Here is a 17,758-nt window from a genome sequence, read left to right on the forward strand (position 1 = left end):
ATCACTTCATGACAAATAGATGGGGAAACAGTGGAAACAGTGACAGACTTTATTTTGGGGGGCTCCAAAATCACTGCAGATGGTGATTGCAGCCATGAAATTAAAAGACCCTTGCTCCTTGGAAGTAAAACTATGACCAACCTAGACAGTGTATTAAAAAGCAGAGACATTACTTTGCCAACAAAGGTCCATCTAGTCAAAGCTATGGTTTTTCCAGTAGTCATGTATGGATGTGAGAGTTGGACTATAAAGAAAGCTGAGCACTGAAGAAAGGATGCTTTTGAACTGTGGTGTTGGAGAAGACTCTTGAGAGTCCCTTGGACTGCAAGGAGATCCACCCAGTCCATCCTAAAGGAAATCAGTCCTGAATATTCATTGGAAGACTGATATTGAAGCTGAAACTCCAATATTTTGGCCACCTGATGTGAAGAACTGACTCATTTGAAAAGACCCTGATGATGGGAAAGATTGAAGGCAGGAGGAGAAGGGGACAACAGAGGATGAGATGGTTGGATGGCATCACGGACTCAATGGACATGAGTTTGGATGAACTCCGGGAGTTGGTGGTGGACAGGGAGGCCTGGTGTGCTGCGGTTCATGGAGTCACAAAGAGTCAGACATGACTGAGAGACTGAACGCAACTGAAATCAAAAAGAGAAAGATAAATACCATATGATATTACATATGTGTGGGATCTGAAATATGACACAAACGATCATATGTATGAGACAGAAACAGAATCATGGATGTAGAGAACAGACTGGTGGTTGCCAAGGCAGAGGGGACTGGGGGAGGGATGGAGTGAGAGACTGGGGTTAGCAGATGTAGTTTTTATATACAGAATGGATAAACAACAAGGTCCTACTCTACAGCACAGAGAACTATATTCAATATCCTATGATAAACCTTAATGGAAAATAATATAAAAAGAATATATATATATATCTGAATCACTTTGCTGTACAATAGTAATTAGCACAACATTATACATCAACTATACTTCAATTGACAGAAAGAATCCTTTTCCAGGGAAAGATTAACTCATGGATCATGGGAACCTCCCTATGCAAATGGCTCCAAAGACGTTCTACTTCTACCTTCTCCCCTCTTTAGCACCAGTCACTGCTCTCTCTAGCTATTTGTAAACCAGCTGGCAAGGAACAATGGACCTACATTGATCTCAGCTTATTTTAAAGAATGTGTGGATAAGAATTTTATCTGAGTTGTCTCACCTCTCCTACCTTATCACCCTCAAGCAAACTGTCAGGTTGAACCAAGGCTTCCTGAAGCACTTTGTTGAAGATCGGCCAGTAGAGTTTCCCAGATTTTTCTTCTCTCAACATGTCACTCCATGTTCAGCAACAGGAGTTGGTCTTGCTGAATTACTAATGAGGGGATGTCTCAAGACTTGGCTCCACAGTTTTCCTCTCCTTTCCTTTCCTTTCAATAAATATCTGTTAAGTACCTATTGTGTGCCAGGAACTCTCCTGGGTCCATGGAGGATGCAAAGATGAATGAGACAAGTCTCATTAGTAGGTTAAATAATCAGCTTGAATATAAGGTAAGTGAAATAAGTGTTAAAACGAAGTATAAGCAATATGTTGTGGGAACACAGGTGAAAAAAAGGGAGACAGGAACTCACTAAACACTCAGCTGTGTTGTCAATTCCTGTAACATACGTTATCATAAAGATTAATTCTGACTGGGGGAATCTGAAAAGTATTCATGCACTAGGACATTTAATTGGGCCCTGAAAAATGAATAAGAATTTGACAGGAAGAAAATCAAAGATATTCAAAGTTGAGAGAACACTATGTAAAAAGGCAGTAGGGCATGAAAGTGCATGAGTTGTTCAAAGAACACAGAGTTTTGGGCACGGCTGGGTCATGAAGTATAATAAGGGTAGTATGGGTAATGAAGCATGGAAAGGTGGGCTGGCAGCACATTTTGGAGGAGTTTTGATACCTAGCTTGGACATCTGAGACTTCCCTGGTGGCTCAGATGGTAAAAGCGTCTGCCTACAATGCAGGAGACCTGGGTTCGATCCCTGGGTTGGGAAGATCCCCTAGAGAAGGAAATGGCAACCCACTCCAGTACTATTGCCTGGAAAATCCCATGGACAGAGGAGCCTGGTAGGCTATAGTCCATGGGATCACAAAGAGTCGGACACGACTGAGCGACTTCACTTTCAGACATTTGAATTTTATATAGTAGGCGAGGAGGAACCACCAAAAACTTTTCAATGAGGGGAATGACAAGATGGAAATGAAGCTTTAGGGAGATTAACTTGGCAGGATGAACTGGGGATGGCGTAAAGGAAAGGTTGCAGGAGTAGGTAGAAGGCTGTGTCAATAATCCAGGCACAAAGTTATAAATATTCAGTCTTGGGAAGTGGCAGTGGTGACAGGTCCAATAAGACAGCAAGAGGCAACATGGTGCAGGACAAAGCACATTGACCTGGAGCTCCAGTAGTCCTGGGTTCCAGTCCTGACTCATATTTACAGGCTGTGGGGATTTACCTTTCAGGGATTCAGATTTCTTTTCTGAAAAAGGTGAAGCTTTGGGAAATAATTATCTTTAACTTCTCTTCCAGCTCTAATGGCCTCTGGTTCAAAATAAGTCACTTGTCCAATATCACAGAACCATTATTTGGTCCCAGGCAGTCTTGTCCCTACAGGCATTGTGCTTAACTCCTGCACTACATGGACATTTATATAGGACCAATTGACCAGATTTGATAAGGAATTAGCTGACTAGGAGAATGAAGGCAGCATTGATATGGTAATGGAGTCAGAGGGAAGCTAGCGTTGTAAGGAAAGATGATATTTCAGACATGCTAAGTATGAGGTGTTGGTGGAACATCTGACTAACTATTGAAAGGGTGGGATAGCAGCTCTGGAGAGAGGCAAGGATGGGAGATTTCAAGCTGGCAATCAAGAAACCTAAAAGCAATCCTAGAAACTGTGCAAAAAGATGAATTTTTAGAAAGAGAAAGTGAGTATAGGAGGGCAAAGAGCAAAGAACTGTGGAAAGTGAGAAAAGGGTGGAAATAAAGACAAGGAAGGAACAATTGACTGTGAACCTTGAACAAGCTACTTCCATTTCCTGGCTCTTTTGTCTCCTCATTTGTAAAATGAAGGAGTTGGCACAAGTAAGCGATAAGGCTGAGACGTTCTATGCATAATCAGAGAAGACAGAAGAGAAGAGAATGCCATGGAAACTGAAGAAGAGAGTTTCTAAAAGAAGATTTGAAGAGGTCACTTGCATCTAATGGTGCAGAGGTGTCAGGAATTAAGGATTTAGATGAAGCCACTGCATTTAGCAGTTTAAAACGATCCTCTCAAAGGTAAGGCTTCTCTCTCTCACACACACCACTACTTTTCTGTACACTTTCTCCTACCACTTCTAAGCGCAAATATTCTGCAAAGTTCCGTTCTCTGTCCTTCACAGCAGTGCAACCACTCTCCAAAGTAATAAGGTAAATCAAAAATCTCTGGTCCATATTTTCTTTTTGCACTTCAATTCACATTTCTAATTGCCTATTGGGCACTTCCATCAGTGACTGCAATTTAGCTGGCAGTAAAAATAACAGTATTAAACATAATCACTAACATTTATTGAGTACTTAATCTTGTTTTGTCCTATACAGTAGGCATCATCCCTATTATGCAGATGAGGAAACTGAGGTTCAGAAATATTAAATAATGTGTCTGTGCTTGCTCAGTCATGTATGATTCTTTGCGACCCTATGGACTGTAGCCCATGAGGCTCCTCTGTCCATGGGATTCTCCAGGCAAGAATACTGGAGTGGGTTGCCATGCCCTCCTCCAGGGGCTCTTTCTGACTCAGGGATCAAACCCGCATCTCTTGAGCCTCCCGCAAGGGCAGGAGGATTCTTTACCACTAGCGCCACCTGGGAAGCCCAATGTTTCTAAGAGCATGCAAATGGAATGTTGCAGAACCAGAATTCTTCCTGATTCCAGAGCTCAAGAGATTAATAATTTCACTATGATCAATCACCAAGTCATCATCTTTATTTCCTAAATTAGCTCAAATGCCTTGCTTTGCTGTTTGTTTCATTCTCCTCCAACATTTTGCCACCCTCTTAGAACAGGCGCTCATCCTCTTTTACTCAGAAAGTTATGGAAGTCTCTCAGTGTCTCTTCCCACTTGCAGTTGGACTCTTTCAATTCTGGACATGTGACTGATCTAGCTTAAAATAACTCTGGAAGCTTCCCATTATCTCTGTTAAAGTCCAAACTCACTAACATGCCCTTTATCTGCACTGAGCCACAAGTCATCCCCAAACATGGCAGAGACATTTCTGTCTACAAGCTCTTGCCTTTGTGTCCTTCTACTTAGAACGCCCTCTCCACCCTCCACCAGGAGAATTTTCACTCATCTTTCATAATCCCAGCTCTAAAGTCATTTCCTCTGTCAGGATTTCTCAGATTCCCAACCCCTTCTGATAGAAATTATTCTTCCCTCATCTAAGCCCCTAGACCTCTTTGTCTGTCTCCTATCGTGTTATCGGCACCTTGGGGACAGTGACCTCACCTTGATCTTCTTCATATCCCCAAGAGCCAAGGCACCCAATAATATGTTCTCTGGAGTTGAAAGAAATTGTAATACTCACCTTCTGTATATTTGTTATTTAACACATGGTAACTGGTATTGTGGGCTTCCTTGGTGGCTCAGCGGTAAATAATGTGCCTGCAATGCAGGAGACCTGCGTTTGATCCTTGGGTCAGGAACATCCCCTGGAGGAGGGCATGGCAGCCCACTCTAGTATTCTTGCCTGGAGAATCCCATGGATAGAGGAGCCTGGTGGGCCACAGTCCATAGGGTCACAAAGAGTCAGACATGACTGAAACAACTGAGTAAGCACAGACACGACTGAAACGAGACTGAAGTGACTTAGCACACACACAGCTAGTGTTGCTATTGTGAAAAGAACTACCCAGATTCTGATTTTAAGAAAAAATAGTTAACACTGACATCTTCACATTATAGTTCAGTCTCTGCATTCTGGTCTCTGCCCCAACCATCAGCTTTCATTATGCTGATAAGTGGTTTCCATATTAGAAAAGCTGCAGACATACTTCAGAGGGAACTTCTCAGTAGTGTGTGATGCTAAGAACAAATCTCATTTCTAGAAAATTATTCTTTCTTTGGTTTCCATTATATCATGCTCATGATTTTTGTCTGCACTGTCCTCCTTGGGCTCCTCTGTAGATGTTCCCCAGAGGTCTAGCCTCAGTGTCTTCTTTTGTGTGTCTGTGTGTGTGTGTGTGTGAAAAGGTCTCTTTAAGAAAAAGTTCAGTTAACAAAAAAATTTAACAAGGTTCACTTAGCAAAATACACCTGAAAGGAAATCACAGTACAAAGAAAGTTTTTAGTCAAGGCCTCACCAATTCCTACAGTATTAGTGATGTGTCTCAATTTTCAAAACAAACTTTTAAAAAGCTTAAACTTAACCTAAGAAATTTTAAATGAAAATAAACCAGAATGAACAAACATGAGAAATGTCCTCTTGGAATTAAGGATCTAGCACCTTGAGTTTTCCAAAACAGCACGCCTCCACAATGTGTACACGATGATGTGGTGTAAAAGATCCACACTTAACGTACTTAAAACTACTTTAACTCAGATAACATCACTCCAGAAGTACACTACCCAAATGTTAATCAAGAAAAGCTGAAAATAGTTTTAGTTTACTCAATATCTCATGCTAGAAGAAAGGTTGCATGAGAAAACACTTAAGAGGTAATTTTTTAATCCAGATTTCACAAACTCATGGTGCAAAATGGGTCCCCTAGCTTCCTCTCGAGTAGTAACTGTTTTTCACTGTTTGTTGGCTCCTGTGAAAAAATTTTGACTGAAATAACTCAAAAGCTACTACAAAACTAGTCATATCTACCCATGCTGTTCTGGGCACCATAGCCAGCCCCGTAACAGCCACTTACAGACTGGCTCTCAAGACCACTGTAAGTAGACTGGGTTGACACTCCCATGTCTTGCATCATCTGGCTGCTATATGACCCGTTGCTGGCCCCTGTTGTGGAATTCAAGAAAAGTTCTATGTATCTATGTTGCATGTTTGCCCTGTTTTTGGACATGGCCACCATGGCTTCTTCATGAGTGGCAAACTCAACATCAGCTTCACTGGTCACTCTTCCATCAGGGCCAATCTCAATGTGGACTCTCACAGGGTTGAGCAGGGAGAAGTTGTAAATGTCATTCTCTGTGGCTTTGTAAGGCAGCCCTCTCATATGGACACAGTGTCCAGTGGTGCTCTGGACAGTGAACTCACCATCTCTATACCTGTGGTCATATATCTCAGAGAGACAGTAACTGAGGTCTCTCTCAAACAGGTCGGTGGTGAAGCCATAGCCATCACCGAGGCTGCTGTACTCCTCATGACCCCCATAGCCTGCACTGTAGCACCAGACCTCATCCTCTCCAGGCCTGCCTGCTTGATGATGCCAGTATACCTCCTGGCTGTGCCAGGGTGGTCACAGGGCCCTGGCAGCTGCACTGACATGAACTTCAGTGGGGGATCCAAGTATGACCTAACTCCTTCCTGACTGCTGTTGAACACCTTAATATACCTGTGCCCTATTCTCTTCTTGAAGAGATCTCTAGTTTTTCCCATTCTGTTGTTTTCTTCTGTTTCTTTGCATTGATCACTGAGAAAGGCTTTCTTATCTCTCTTTGCTATTCTTTGGAACTCTGCATTCAGACGCTTATATGGTTCCTTTTCTCCTTTGCTTTTCGCTTCTCTTCTTTTCACAGCTATTTGTAAGGCCTCCCCAGACAGCCATTTTGCTTTTTTGCATTTCTTTTCCATGGGGATGGTCTTGATTCCTGTCTCCTGTACAATGTCACGAACCTCCGTCCATAGTTCATTGGGCACTCTATCTATCAGATCTAGTCCCTTAAATCTATTTCTCACTGCCACTGTATAATCATAAGGGATTTGATTTAGGTCATACCTGAATGGTCTAGTGGTTTTCCCTACTTTCTTCAATTTAAGTCTGAATTTGGCCATAAGGAGTTCATGATCTGAGCCACAGTCAGCTCCTGGTCTTATTTTTGCTGACTGTATAGAGCTTCTCCATTTTTGGCTGCAAAGAATATAATCAATCTGATTTTGGTGTTGACCATCTGGTGATGTCCATGTGTAGAGTCTTATCTTGTGTTGTTCAAAGACAGTGTTTGCTATGACCAGTGCGTTCTCTTGGCAAAACTCTATTAGCCTTTGCCCTGCCTCATTCTTTACTCCAAGGCCAAATTTGCCTGTTACTCCAGGTGTTTCTTGACTTCCTACTTTTGCATTCCAGTCCCCTATACTGAAAAGGACACCTCTTGGGGTGTTAATTCTAAAAGGTCTTGTAGGTCTTCAGAGAACTGTTCAACTTCAGCTTCTTCAGTGTTCCTGGTTGGGGCATAGACTTGGATTACTGTGATATTGAACGGTTTGCCTTGGAAATGAACAGAGATCATTCTGTCGTTTTTGAGATTGCATCCAAGTACTGCATTTCAGACTCTTTTGTTGACCATGATGGCTACTCCATTTCTTCTAAGGGATTCCTGCCCACAGTAGTAGATATAATGGTCATCTGAGTTAAATTCACCCATTCCAGTTCATTTTAGTTTGCTGATTGACATTCACTCTTGCCATCTCCTGTTTGACCACTTCCAATTTACCTTGATTCATAGACCTAACATTCCAGGTTCCTAATGCAATACTGCTCTTTACAGCAATGGACCTTGCTTCTATCACCAGTCACATCCACAGCTGGGTATTGTTTTTGCTTTGGCTCTATCCCTTCATTCTTTCTGGAGTTATTTCTCCACTGATCTCCAGTAGCATATTGAGCACCTACTGACCTGGGGAGTTCCTCTTTAAGTATCCTATCATTTTGCCTTTTCATACTGTTCATGGGGTTCTCAAGGCAAGAATACTGAAATGGTTTGCCATTCCCTTCTCCAGTGGACAACATTCTGTCAGACCTCTCCACCATGACCCGCCCGTCTTGGGTGGTCCCACACGGCATGGCTTAGTTTCATTGAGTTAGACAAGGCTGTGGTCCGTGTGATAAGCTTGACTAGTTTTCTGTGATTATGGTTTCAGTGTGTCTGCCCTCAGATGCCCTCTCGCAACACCTACGGTCTTACTTGTGTTTCTCTTACTTTGGACGTGGGGTACTTCACGGCTGCTCCAGCAAAGTGCAGCTGCTGCTCCTTACCTTGCAAGAGGTGTATCTCCTCACCGCCGCCCCTCCTGACCTTGAACGTGGAGTAGCTCCTCTCGGCCCTCCTGCACCTGCCCAGCCACCGCTCCTTGGACGTGGAGTTGCTCCTCTCCGTCGCCGCCCCTGGCCTCTGGCGGTGGGTAGCTCCTCTTAGTTGCCGCCCTTGGCCTCGGGTGGGGGGTAGCTCCTTCAGGACACTGCCCCTGACCTCGATGTGGGCTAGCTCTGCCCAGACGCCTCCCCTGACCTCCACGTGGGCTAGCTCCTCCCAGCTGCAACTGCGCCGTCGCAGACTGGCACTCTCGGCCGCCGTCCCTGACCTCGACGTGGGCTAGCTCCTCTCGGCTGCAACTGCCCCATCGCAGACTGGCACTCTCGGCTGCCGCCCCTGACCTTGGACGTGGGGTAGCTCCTCTCGGCCGCCGCCCCTGAGCTCGACGTGGGCTAGCTCCTCCCAGATGCCTCCCCTGACCTCCACGCGGGCTAGTTCCTCTCGGTTGCTCCTGCGCTGTCCCAGACTGGCGCTGTCGCAGACTGGCACTCTCGGCCGCTGCCCCTGACCTCGGACGTGGGCGAGCTCCTCCCGGCCGCCGCCCCTGACCTCGACGTGGGCTAGCTCCTCTCGGCCGCCACCCCTGACCTCGACGTGGGCTAGCTCCTCTCGGCTGCAACTGCCCCATCGCAGACTGGCACTCTCGGCCGCTGCCCCGACCTTGGACGTGGGGTAGTTCCTCCCGGCCGCTGCCCCTGACCTCGACCTGGGCTAGCTCCTCCCAGACGCCGCCCCTGACCTCGACGTGGGCTAGCTCCTCCCAGACACCGCCCCTGACCTCGACGTAGGCTAGCTACTCTCTGCTGCTCCTGCGCCGTCGCAGACTGGCACTCTCTGCTGCCGCCCCTGACCTTGGACGTGGGCTAGCTCCTCCCGGCCGCCGCCCCGACCTCGACGTGGGCTAGCTCCTCTCGGCCGCCGCCCCTGACCTCGACGTGGGCTAGCTCCTCCCAGACGCTGCCCCTGACCTCGACGTGGGCTACCTCGTCTCAGCCGCCGCCCCTGACCTCGACGTGGGCTAGCTCCTCCCAGACGCTGCGCCTGACTTCGAAGTGGGCTAGCTCCTCCCGACGCCGCCCCTGACCTCGACGTGGGCTAGCTCCTCTCAGCCGCCGCCCCTGACCTCGACGTGGGCTAGCTCCTCTCGGCTGCAACTGCCCCATCGCAGACTGGCACTCTCGGCTGCTGTCCCTGACTTTGGACGTGGGGTAGCTCCTCCCGGCTGCCGCCCCTGACCTGGACGTGGGCTAGCTCCTCCCAGACGCCACCCCTGACCTCCACGCGGGCTAGCTCCTCCCAGACGCCGCCCCTGACCTCGACGTGGGCTAGCTCCTCCCAGACGCCGCCCCTGACCTCGACGTGGGCTAGCTCCTCTCAGCCGCCGCCCCTGACCTCGACGTGGGCTAGCTCCTCCCAGACGCCGCCCCTGGCCTCGACGTGGGCTAGCTCCTCCCAGACGCCGCCCCTGACCGCCACGCGGGCTAGCTCCTCCCAGATGCCGCCCCTGACCTCGACGTGGGCTAGCTCCTCTCGGCTGCAACTGCCCCATCGCAGACTGGCACTCTCGGCTGCTGTCCCTGACTTTGGACGTGGGGTAGCTCCTCCCGGCTGCCACCCCTGACCTCGACGTGGGCTAGCTCCTCTCGGCCGCCGCCCCTGACCTGGACGTGGGCTAGCTCCTCCCAGACGCCACCCCTGACCTCCACGCGGGCTAGCTCCTCCCAGACGCCGCCCCTGACCTCGACGTGGGCTAGCTCCTCCCAGACGCCGCCCCTGACCTCGACGTGGGCTAGCTCCTCTCAGCCGCCGCCCCTGACCTCGACGTGGGCTAGCTCCTCCCAGACGCCGCCCCTGGCCTCGACGTGGGCTAGCTCCTCCCAGACGCCGCCCCTGACCGCCACGCGGGCTAGCTCCTCCCAGATGCCGCCCCTGACCTCGACGTGGGCTAGCTCCTCCCAGACGCCGCCCCTGACCGCCACGCGGGCTAGCTCCTCCCAGATGCCGCCCCTGACCTCGACGTGGGCTAGCTCCTCCCAGACGCCGCCCCGACCTCGACGTGGGCTAGCTCCTCCCAGACGCCGCCCCTGACCTCGACGTGGGCTAGCTCCTCCCAGACGCCGCCCCTGACCTCGACGTGGGCTAGCTCCTCCCAGACGCCGCCCCTGACCTCGACGTGGGCTAGCTCCTCCCAGACGCCGCCCCTGACCTCGACGTGGGCTAGCTCCTCCCAGACGCCGCCCCTGACGTTGGACGTGGGGTAGCTCCTCCCGGCCGCCGCCCCGACCTCGACGTGGGCTAGCTCCTCCCGGCCGCCGCCCCTGACCTCGACGTGGGCTAGCTCCTCCCGGCCGCCGCCCCTGACCTCGACGTGGGCTAGCTCCTCCCGGCCGCCGCCCCTGACTTCGACGTGGGCTAGCTCCTCCCAGACGCCGCCCCTGACCTCGACGTGGGCTAGCTCCTCTCGGCCGCCGCCCCTGACCTCGACGTGGGCTAGCTCTCGGCCGCCGCCCCTGACCTCGACGTGGGCTAGCTCCTCCCAGATGCCGCCCCTGACCTCCACGCGGGCTAGCTCCTCTCGGCTGCTCCTGCGCTGTCCCAGACTGGCGCTGTCGCAGACTGGCGCTCTCGGCCGCCGCCCCTGACCTCGGACATGAGGTAGCTCCTCCCCGACACAGCCCCTGACCTCCACGTGGGCTAGCTCCTCCCAGACGCCGCCCCTGACCTCCACGTGGGCTAGCTCCTCCCAGACGCCGCCCCTGACCTCCACGTGGGCTAGCTCCTCCCAGACGCCGCCCCTGACCTCGACGTGGGCTAGCTCCTCCCAGATGCCGCCCCTGACCTCCACGCGGGCTAGCTCCTCTCGGCTGCTCCTGCGCTGTCCCAGACTGGCGCCGTCGCAGATTGGCACTCTCGGCCACCGCCCCTGACCTCGGACGTGGGGTAGCTCCTCCCTGTCGCCGCCCCTGACCTCAACGTGGGCTAGCTCCTCTCGGCTGCAACTGCGCCATTGCAGACTGGCACTCTCGGCTGCCGCCCCTGACCTCGGACGTGAGGTAGCTCCTCCCCGACGCCGCCCCTGACCTCGACGTGGGGTAGCTCCTCCCGGATGCCGCCCCTGACCACGGACGTTGTGTAGCTCCTCCCGGCCACCGCCCCTGACCTCGACGTGGGGTAGCTCCTCCCCGATGCCGCCCCTGACCTCGGGCATGGGGTAACTCCTTGCGGCCGCCGCCCCTGACCTCGGATGTGGGGTAGCTCCTTTCGGCTGCTGCCCCTGGCCTGGGACTTGGGGTAGCTCCTCAGCTGCTCCTGCAATGTCGCAGCCTGGTGCTCTCAGCCGCCGCCCTGGACCTCCGACGTGAGGTAGGTCCTCTCGGCCGCCGTCCCGGATCTCAGACGTGGGGTAGCTCCTCTCGGCCGCCGCCCCTGGCCTCGGACGTTGGGTAGTCATCCCGGCCGCCATCCCTGACCTCGGATGTGGGGTAGCTCCTCTCGGCCGCTGCCCTGGATCTCTTACGTGGGGTAGCTCCTCCCGGCTGACACCCTTGGCTTCGGGTGGGGGGTAGCTCCTCTTGGCCACTGTCCCTGACCTAGGGTAGAGGGTCGCTCCTCCTGGCTGCTGGCCTGACCTCAGGCATGGGGTAGCTCCTCCCGGCCGTGGCCACTGACCTCAGGTGTGGGGTTAGCTCGTCTTGCCTGCTGCTCCTGACCTCGGACGTGGAAACATTTCATGCAAAGATGGGCTCGATAAAGGACAGAAATGGTATGGACCAAAGAGAAGCAGAAGATATTAAGAAGAGGTGGCAAGAATACACAGAAGAACTGTACAAAAAAGATCCTCACGACCAAGATAATCACGATGGTTTGATCACTCACCTAGAGCCAGACATCCTGGAATGTGAAGTCAGGTGGGCCTTAGAAAGCATCACTAAGAACAAAACTAGTGGAGGTGATTAAATTCGAGTTGAGCTAGTTCAAATCCTGAAAGATGATGCTGTGAAAGTGCTGCACTCAATATGCCAGCAAATTTGGAAAACTCAGCAGTGGCCACAGGACTGGAAAAGGTCAGTTTTCATTCCAATCCCAAAGAAAAGTAATGCCAAAGAATGCTCAAACTACCGCACAATTGCACTCATCTCACACGCTAGTAAAGTAATGCTCAAAATTCTCCAAGCCAGGCTTTAGCAGTATGTGAACCATGAACTTCCAGATGTTCAAGCTGGTTTTAGAAAAGGCAGAGGAACCAGAGATCAAATTGCCGACATCTGTTGTGTCATCGAAAAAGCAAGAGAGTTCCAGAAAAACATCTGTTTCTGCTTTATTGACTATGCCAAAGCCTTTGACTGTGTGGATCACAATAAACTATGGAAAATTCTGAAAGAGATGGGAATACCAGACCACCTGACCTGCCTGTTGAGAAACCTATATACAGGTCAGGAAGCAACAGTTAGAACTGAACATGGAACAACAGACTGGTTCCAAATAGGAAAAGGAGTACTGCCGGGGTCCAGCCCCGGCTGATCCAGGGTATTCGAAGGAGAGACGGCGTAGGCGAGGGTCAGGAAACAACTGCTTAATTAAACATGAGTTAAGGATATAAAGAATAATAGAATGAGGATAGCTCAGTAGGAAAATTCAGTGGAGAAAAGAGGCTGAGTAGCTTGGTTTACGCGGGAGACCAATAAAACTTCAAGACAAGAAGTTTGCACCACTTACATAGGCCGCAGGCGTCCTTCCGTTCTCCCGAAGGAGAGGAGACACTGAGGCCTCCCCGGTCGGATCTTAGAAGCACAGGCATAATTAGGAAGCATGGTGGGTTCCGCGCTCCAGATGGAGACTCAGCCAGAATTTGAGAGAGAGAGCGACATGGGGAGACCAAGTTTCAGTGAACAAGACACGCACTTTATTTTCCAAAGTAGTTTTTATACCTTAATTTGTGCATAGAGAATAATGGGGGAAGGGGTGGAGTCATGCAAGGACAGCAGTTCCTGGTTCTAATTGAAGCCAGGCTTTCAAACTTATCATATGTATAAGTTCAGGTGATTGACATCATCTTCTGGCCCGGAGGCCTGTTAACATTTTAAGAAACTTATCTTTCTCTAAAGGTGATTATTCCAAAGTCAGGCACCAGCCTCCAAAAAAGCATTGGACAAAGCTGCATTTTACATTTCTATACACCCATTATATCAATCAATACACTGCCAAGGACACAGTAGGTAAGGAGTATGGAGACTTAGCAGCAAACATTGGCTCAATAAGTGAAAAATACAAAAAGAAAACCACACCAATACAATTTCTAATCAATCTTTTAACTACTCAAAAGAATCTGTGTTTAGACAGTCTAGAACATCTCCTGCCTCTCACAGTTGGGAGGCTCTGAACAATCACATGTGGCCAGAAAAACGAATTCAGGCAGGCTAGAGGATTTCCAAAGGAGTTTGTAGGTTGAAACACTGTCACACCCAGGAATTATTAACTGGAGCTGTAAGCTAATTCTTTTTTCAGAGAGAGGTAGTGGGGGACAGCCCCCCGTAAAGTCAGAGGTGTAGGTGAAAGCACAAAGCAGAAAGTAGGCAGACTCTGGTTTTGGGGGTAGATGCTCGAGAATTTCCAGGGGGACTCCTGAGGCTCGATCCCGCCTTTGCGTATGCCGAGCCTCCTTCCTCATGACCTTTGTCATGGGTGGAGTGCCTCACGCTGGCTCCCAGCATTGATAGAATTCTAGTTGAGCTATTCCAGATCCTGAAAGATGATGCTGTGGAAAGTGCTGCACTCAATATGGAATATACACTCAATATGCAATATGCCGGCTCCTGGCAGAGTACATCAAGACTGTATATTATCACCATGCTTATGTAACTTATACGCAGAGTACATCATGAGAAATGCTGGGCTGGAAGAAGCACAAGGTGGAATCAAGATTGCAGGAGGAAATATCAATAACCTCAGATATGCAGATGACACCACCCTTATGGAAGAAAGTGCAGAGGAACTCAAAAGCCTCTTGATGAAAGTGAAAGAGGAGAGTGAAAAATTTGGCTTAAAGCTCTACATTCAGGAAACGAAGTCATGGCATCTGGTCCCATCACTTCGTGGGAAATAGATGGTGAAACAATGGAAACAGTGTCAGACTTTATTTTGGGGGGCTCCAAAATCACTGCAGATTGTGACAGCAGCCATGAAATTAAAAGACGCTTACTCCTTGGAAGGAAAGTTATGACCAACCTAGTAGCATATTCAAAAGCAGAGACATTATTTTGCCAACAAAAGTCCGTCTAGTCAAGGCTATGGTTTTTCCAGTGGTCATGTATGGATGTGAGAATTGGACTGTGAAGAAAGCTGAGCACTAAAGAATTGATGCTTTTGAACTGTGGTGTTGGAGAAGACTCTTGAGAGTCCCTTGGACTGCAAGGAGATCCAACCAGTCCATTCTGAAGGAGATCAGCCCTGGGATTTCTTTGGAAGGAATGATGCTAAAGCTGAAACTCCAGTACTTTGGCCACCTCATGTGAAGAGTTGACTCATTGGAAAAGACTCTGATGCTGGGAGGGATTGGGAGCAGGAGGAGAAGGGGACGACAGAGGATGAGATGGCTGGATGGCATCACTGACTCGATGGACGTGAGTTTGAGTGAACTGGAGTTGGTGACGGACAGGGAGGCCTGGTGTGCTGCAATTCATGGGGTCACAAAGAGTCAGACATGACTGAGCGACTGAACTGAACTGAACTGATTCTCTTCTTATTCTTCCCTAGAGCCTTCTCTGCTAACTCCTGTGAAGCAAACGGCACAAAGGCTTCCCCTGTAGTCTTGCCCTCAGGGTCCACAGGCAGTGTGATCCTGTTTGGCATGATTTCCAACCCTGAGAAGAACTGAATGATGTCCTCCTTGTGCATCCAAACGGGAGTCCTCGAAGTCTAAGGAAACCATCACTGGAAGAGTCACCACTGTTTGGACCACTGTGCTTCAACACCAATTCCATCTCGGTTCTCTGAGACTTGAACACTTCAATGTACCAACGTCCCACGCTTACCCTGTCTTTTCTAAGGGGCATTTGTACATCATCTTCCGATTGAAGTTCAAGAAAAAGTTGATTGAACAAAAAGTTCAACAAAAGTTGATTGAAGTTCAACTTCTGATTGAAGTTCACCACTCTGCCTGCTTTCTGTAGTGTAGATAAAATGAACACATGTGACCCCATCATGGATCATGCAGTTGGAGAGGAAATTCTGCACATCCTCAACAGAGCAGGACCAGGGCAGGCCATGGAGCTTGACCACAAAGCCTTCATCTCTCTCAGGGCCTAACATCATGGACACTTGACAGAGCAGACGTCAAACAAGCTTGGGTGCAGCTTTGTGTGGCTGAAAAGAAAACAAAAACTTAAAGAACAGCGGGGGATGCCTTCAGCCAAAGACTCCAGGTAGGTAACGAATTGTTCTGCCTCTCCAACAAGACACAGTGCAGTCCCACGTCCTCCTCAGTGTCTTCTTACTCCAAGACTCTTGCTGAGTGATTTACTTGACTTTCTTGCTTTCAAGTACCATCTGTTTGTTGATGACTCCTAGAGCTCTATTTCAGGTTTTGATGGTTCCTTCCCACCTCCACCCCTCCAGCTCATTCCAGCCATTCCCATTGTGAACATCCATTTCTTTGCAAACTCCCATACTCCCCTCCTGGAATCTGTGCAAGGTCAGTAGATGAATATATCTTCATATATAGTTTAGTTTAGGATTGGTGTTGTATATTGTATGTATTGGGGCAAATGCATAATGACATATACCCACCATTATAGTATCATACAGAGTAGTTTCACTGCCATTAAAATCCTCTGTACTCTGCCTATTCATCTTTCGCCCAACCCCAGTCCCTGGCAAGCACTAATTTTTTCACTGTCTCCAAAGTTTTGTCTTTTCCAGGATGTTTTATATTTAAATTATAAGTATATAGCCCTTTCCAACTGGCTTATTTCACTTGTGTGTGAGTACATACATACACTCAGTTGTGTCCGACTCTGTGACCCTATGGACTGTAGCCCACCAGGCCCTTCAGTCCATGGGATTTTCCTAGCAAGAATACTGGGGTGGGTTGCCATTTCCTCCTCCAGGGGATCTTCCTAACCCAGGGATCTGCATTACAGGCAGATTTTTTTTTTTAACTACTAAGCTAGCGGGGAAGCTCTATATGCATTTAAGGTTCTTCCATGTCTTTTTATGGTTTGATCATGCATCCTTTTTTAGCAATGAATAATATTCTATTGTTTAAATATACACTTATTTATCCATTCACCTAATGAAGGACATCTTGGTTGCTTCCAAGTTGCACCAATTATGAATAAAGCTGTAATGAACATCTCATTGCAGGTTTTTGAGTAGACTTAATTTTTTAACTCTTTTGGATAGATACCAAGGAGTTCAATTGCTGGGTCATACAGTAAGAGTATGTTTAGTTTTGTAAGAAACCACCAGACTGTCTTCCAAAGTTGCCGGGAGCCGGCATATTGCATATTGAGTGCATATTGCATATTGAGTGCATATTGCATATTGAGTGCAGCACTTTCCACAGCATCATCTTTCAGGATCTGGAATAGCTCAACTGGAATTCTATCACTGCCGGGAGCCAGCGGGATTGAGCCTCAGGAGTCCCCCTGGAAATTCTCGAGCATCTACCCCCCAAACCAGAGTCTGCCTACTTTCTGCTTTGTGCTTTCACCTACACCTCTGACTTTACAGGGGCCTGTCCCCCACTACCTCTCTCTGAAAAAAAGAGTTAGCTTACAGCTCCAGTTAATAATTCCTGGGTGTGACAGTGTTTCAACCTACAAACTCCTTTGGAAATCCTCTAGCCTGCCTGAATGGGTTTTTCCGGCCACATGTGATTGTTCAGAGCCTCCCAACTGTGAGAGGCAGGAGATGTTCTAAACTGCCTAAACACAGATTCCTTTGAGTAGTTAAAAGATTGATTAGAAATTGTATTGGTGAAGGGTTTTTCACTTGTTGGGCCAATGTTTGCTGCTAAGTCTCCATACTCCTTACCTACTGTGTCCTTGGCAGTGTATTGATTGATATAATGGGTGTATAGAAATGTAAAATGCAGCTTTGTCCAATGCTTTTTGGAAGGCTGGTACCTGACTTTGGAATAATCACCTTTAGAGAAAGATAAGTTTCTTAAAATGTTAACAGGCCTCCGGGCCAGAAGATGATGTCAATCACCTGAACTTTTGCATATGATAAGTTTGAAAGCCTGGCTTAGATTAGAACCAGGAACTGCTGTCCTTGCATGACTCCACCCCTTCCCCCATTATCCTCTATGCATAACTTAAGGTATAAAAACTACTTTGGAAAATAAAGTGCGTGTCTTGTTCACTGAAACTTGGTCTCCCCATGTCACTCTCTCTCCCAAATTCTAGCTGAGTCTCCATGTGGAGCGCGGAACCCACCATGCTTGCTA

General features: G+C 48.8%; 1 protein-coding gene and 1 pseudogene across 1 annotated transcript in view; both read right to left on the minus strand.

Moving 5' to 3' along the window:
- Nucleotides 1–13,278, minus strand: part of GJB1 (gap junction protein beta 1) — a 29,928-nt gene extending 16,650 nt beyond the window's left edge. Inside the window, exon 1 of the mRNA XM_055564546.1 lies at nucleotides 13,027–13,278. The gene's annotated coding sequence lies outside the window, so the exon portion shown is untranslated. The remainder of the gene's footprint in view (nucleotides 1–13,026) is intronic.
- LOC129639404 (heterogeneous nuclear ribonucleoprotein F-like) lies at nucleotides 5,907–15,657 on the minus strand (annotated as a pseudogene).
- Nucleotides 15,658–17,758: the final 2,101 nt, after the last annotated feature.

The sequence above is a fragment of the Bubalus kerabau genome, chromosome X (genome assembly GCF_029407905.1).
Source record: "Bubalus kerabau isolate K-KA32 ecotype Philippines breed swamp buffalo chromosome X, PCC_UOA_SB_1v2, whole genome shotgun sequence".
Lineage (NCBI taxonomy): Eukaryota > Metazoa > Chordata > Mammalia > Artiodactyla > Bovidae > Bubalus > Bubalus kerabau.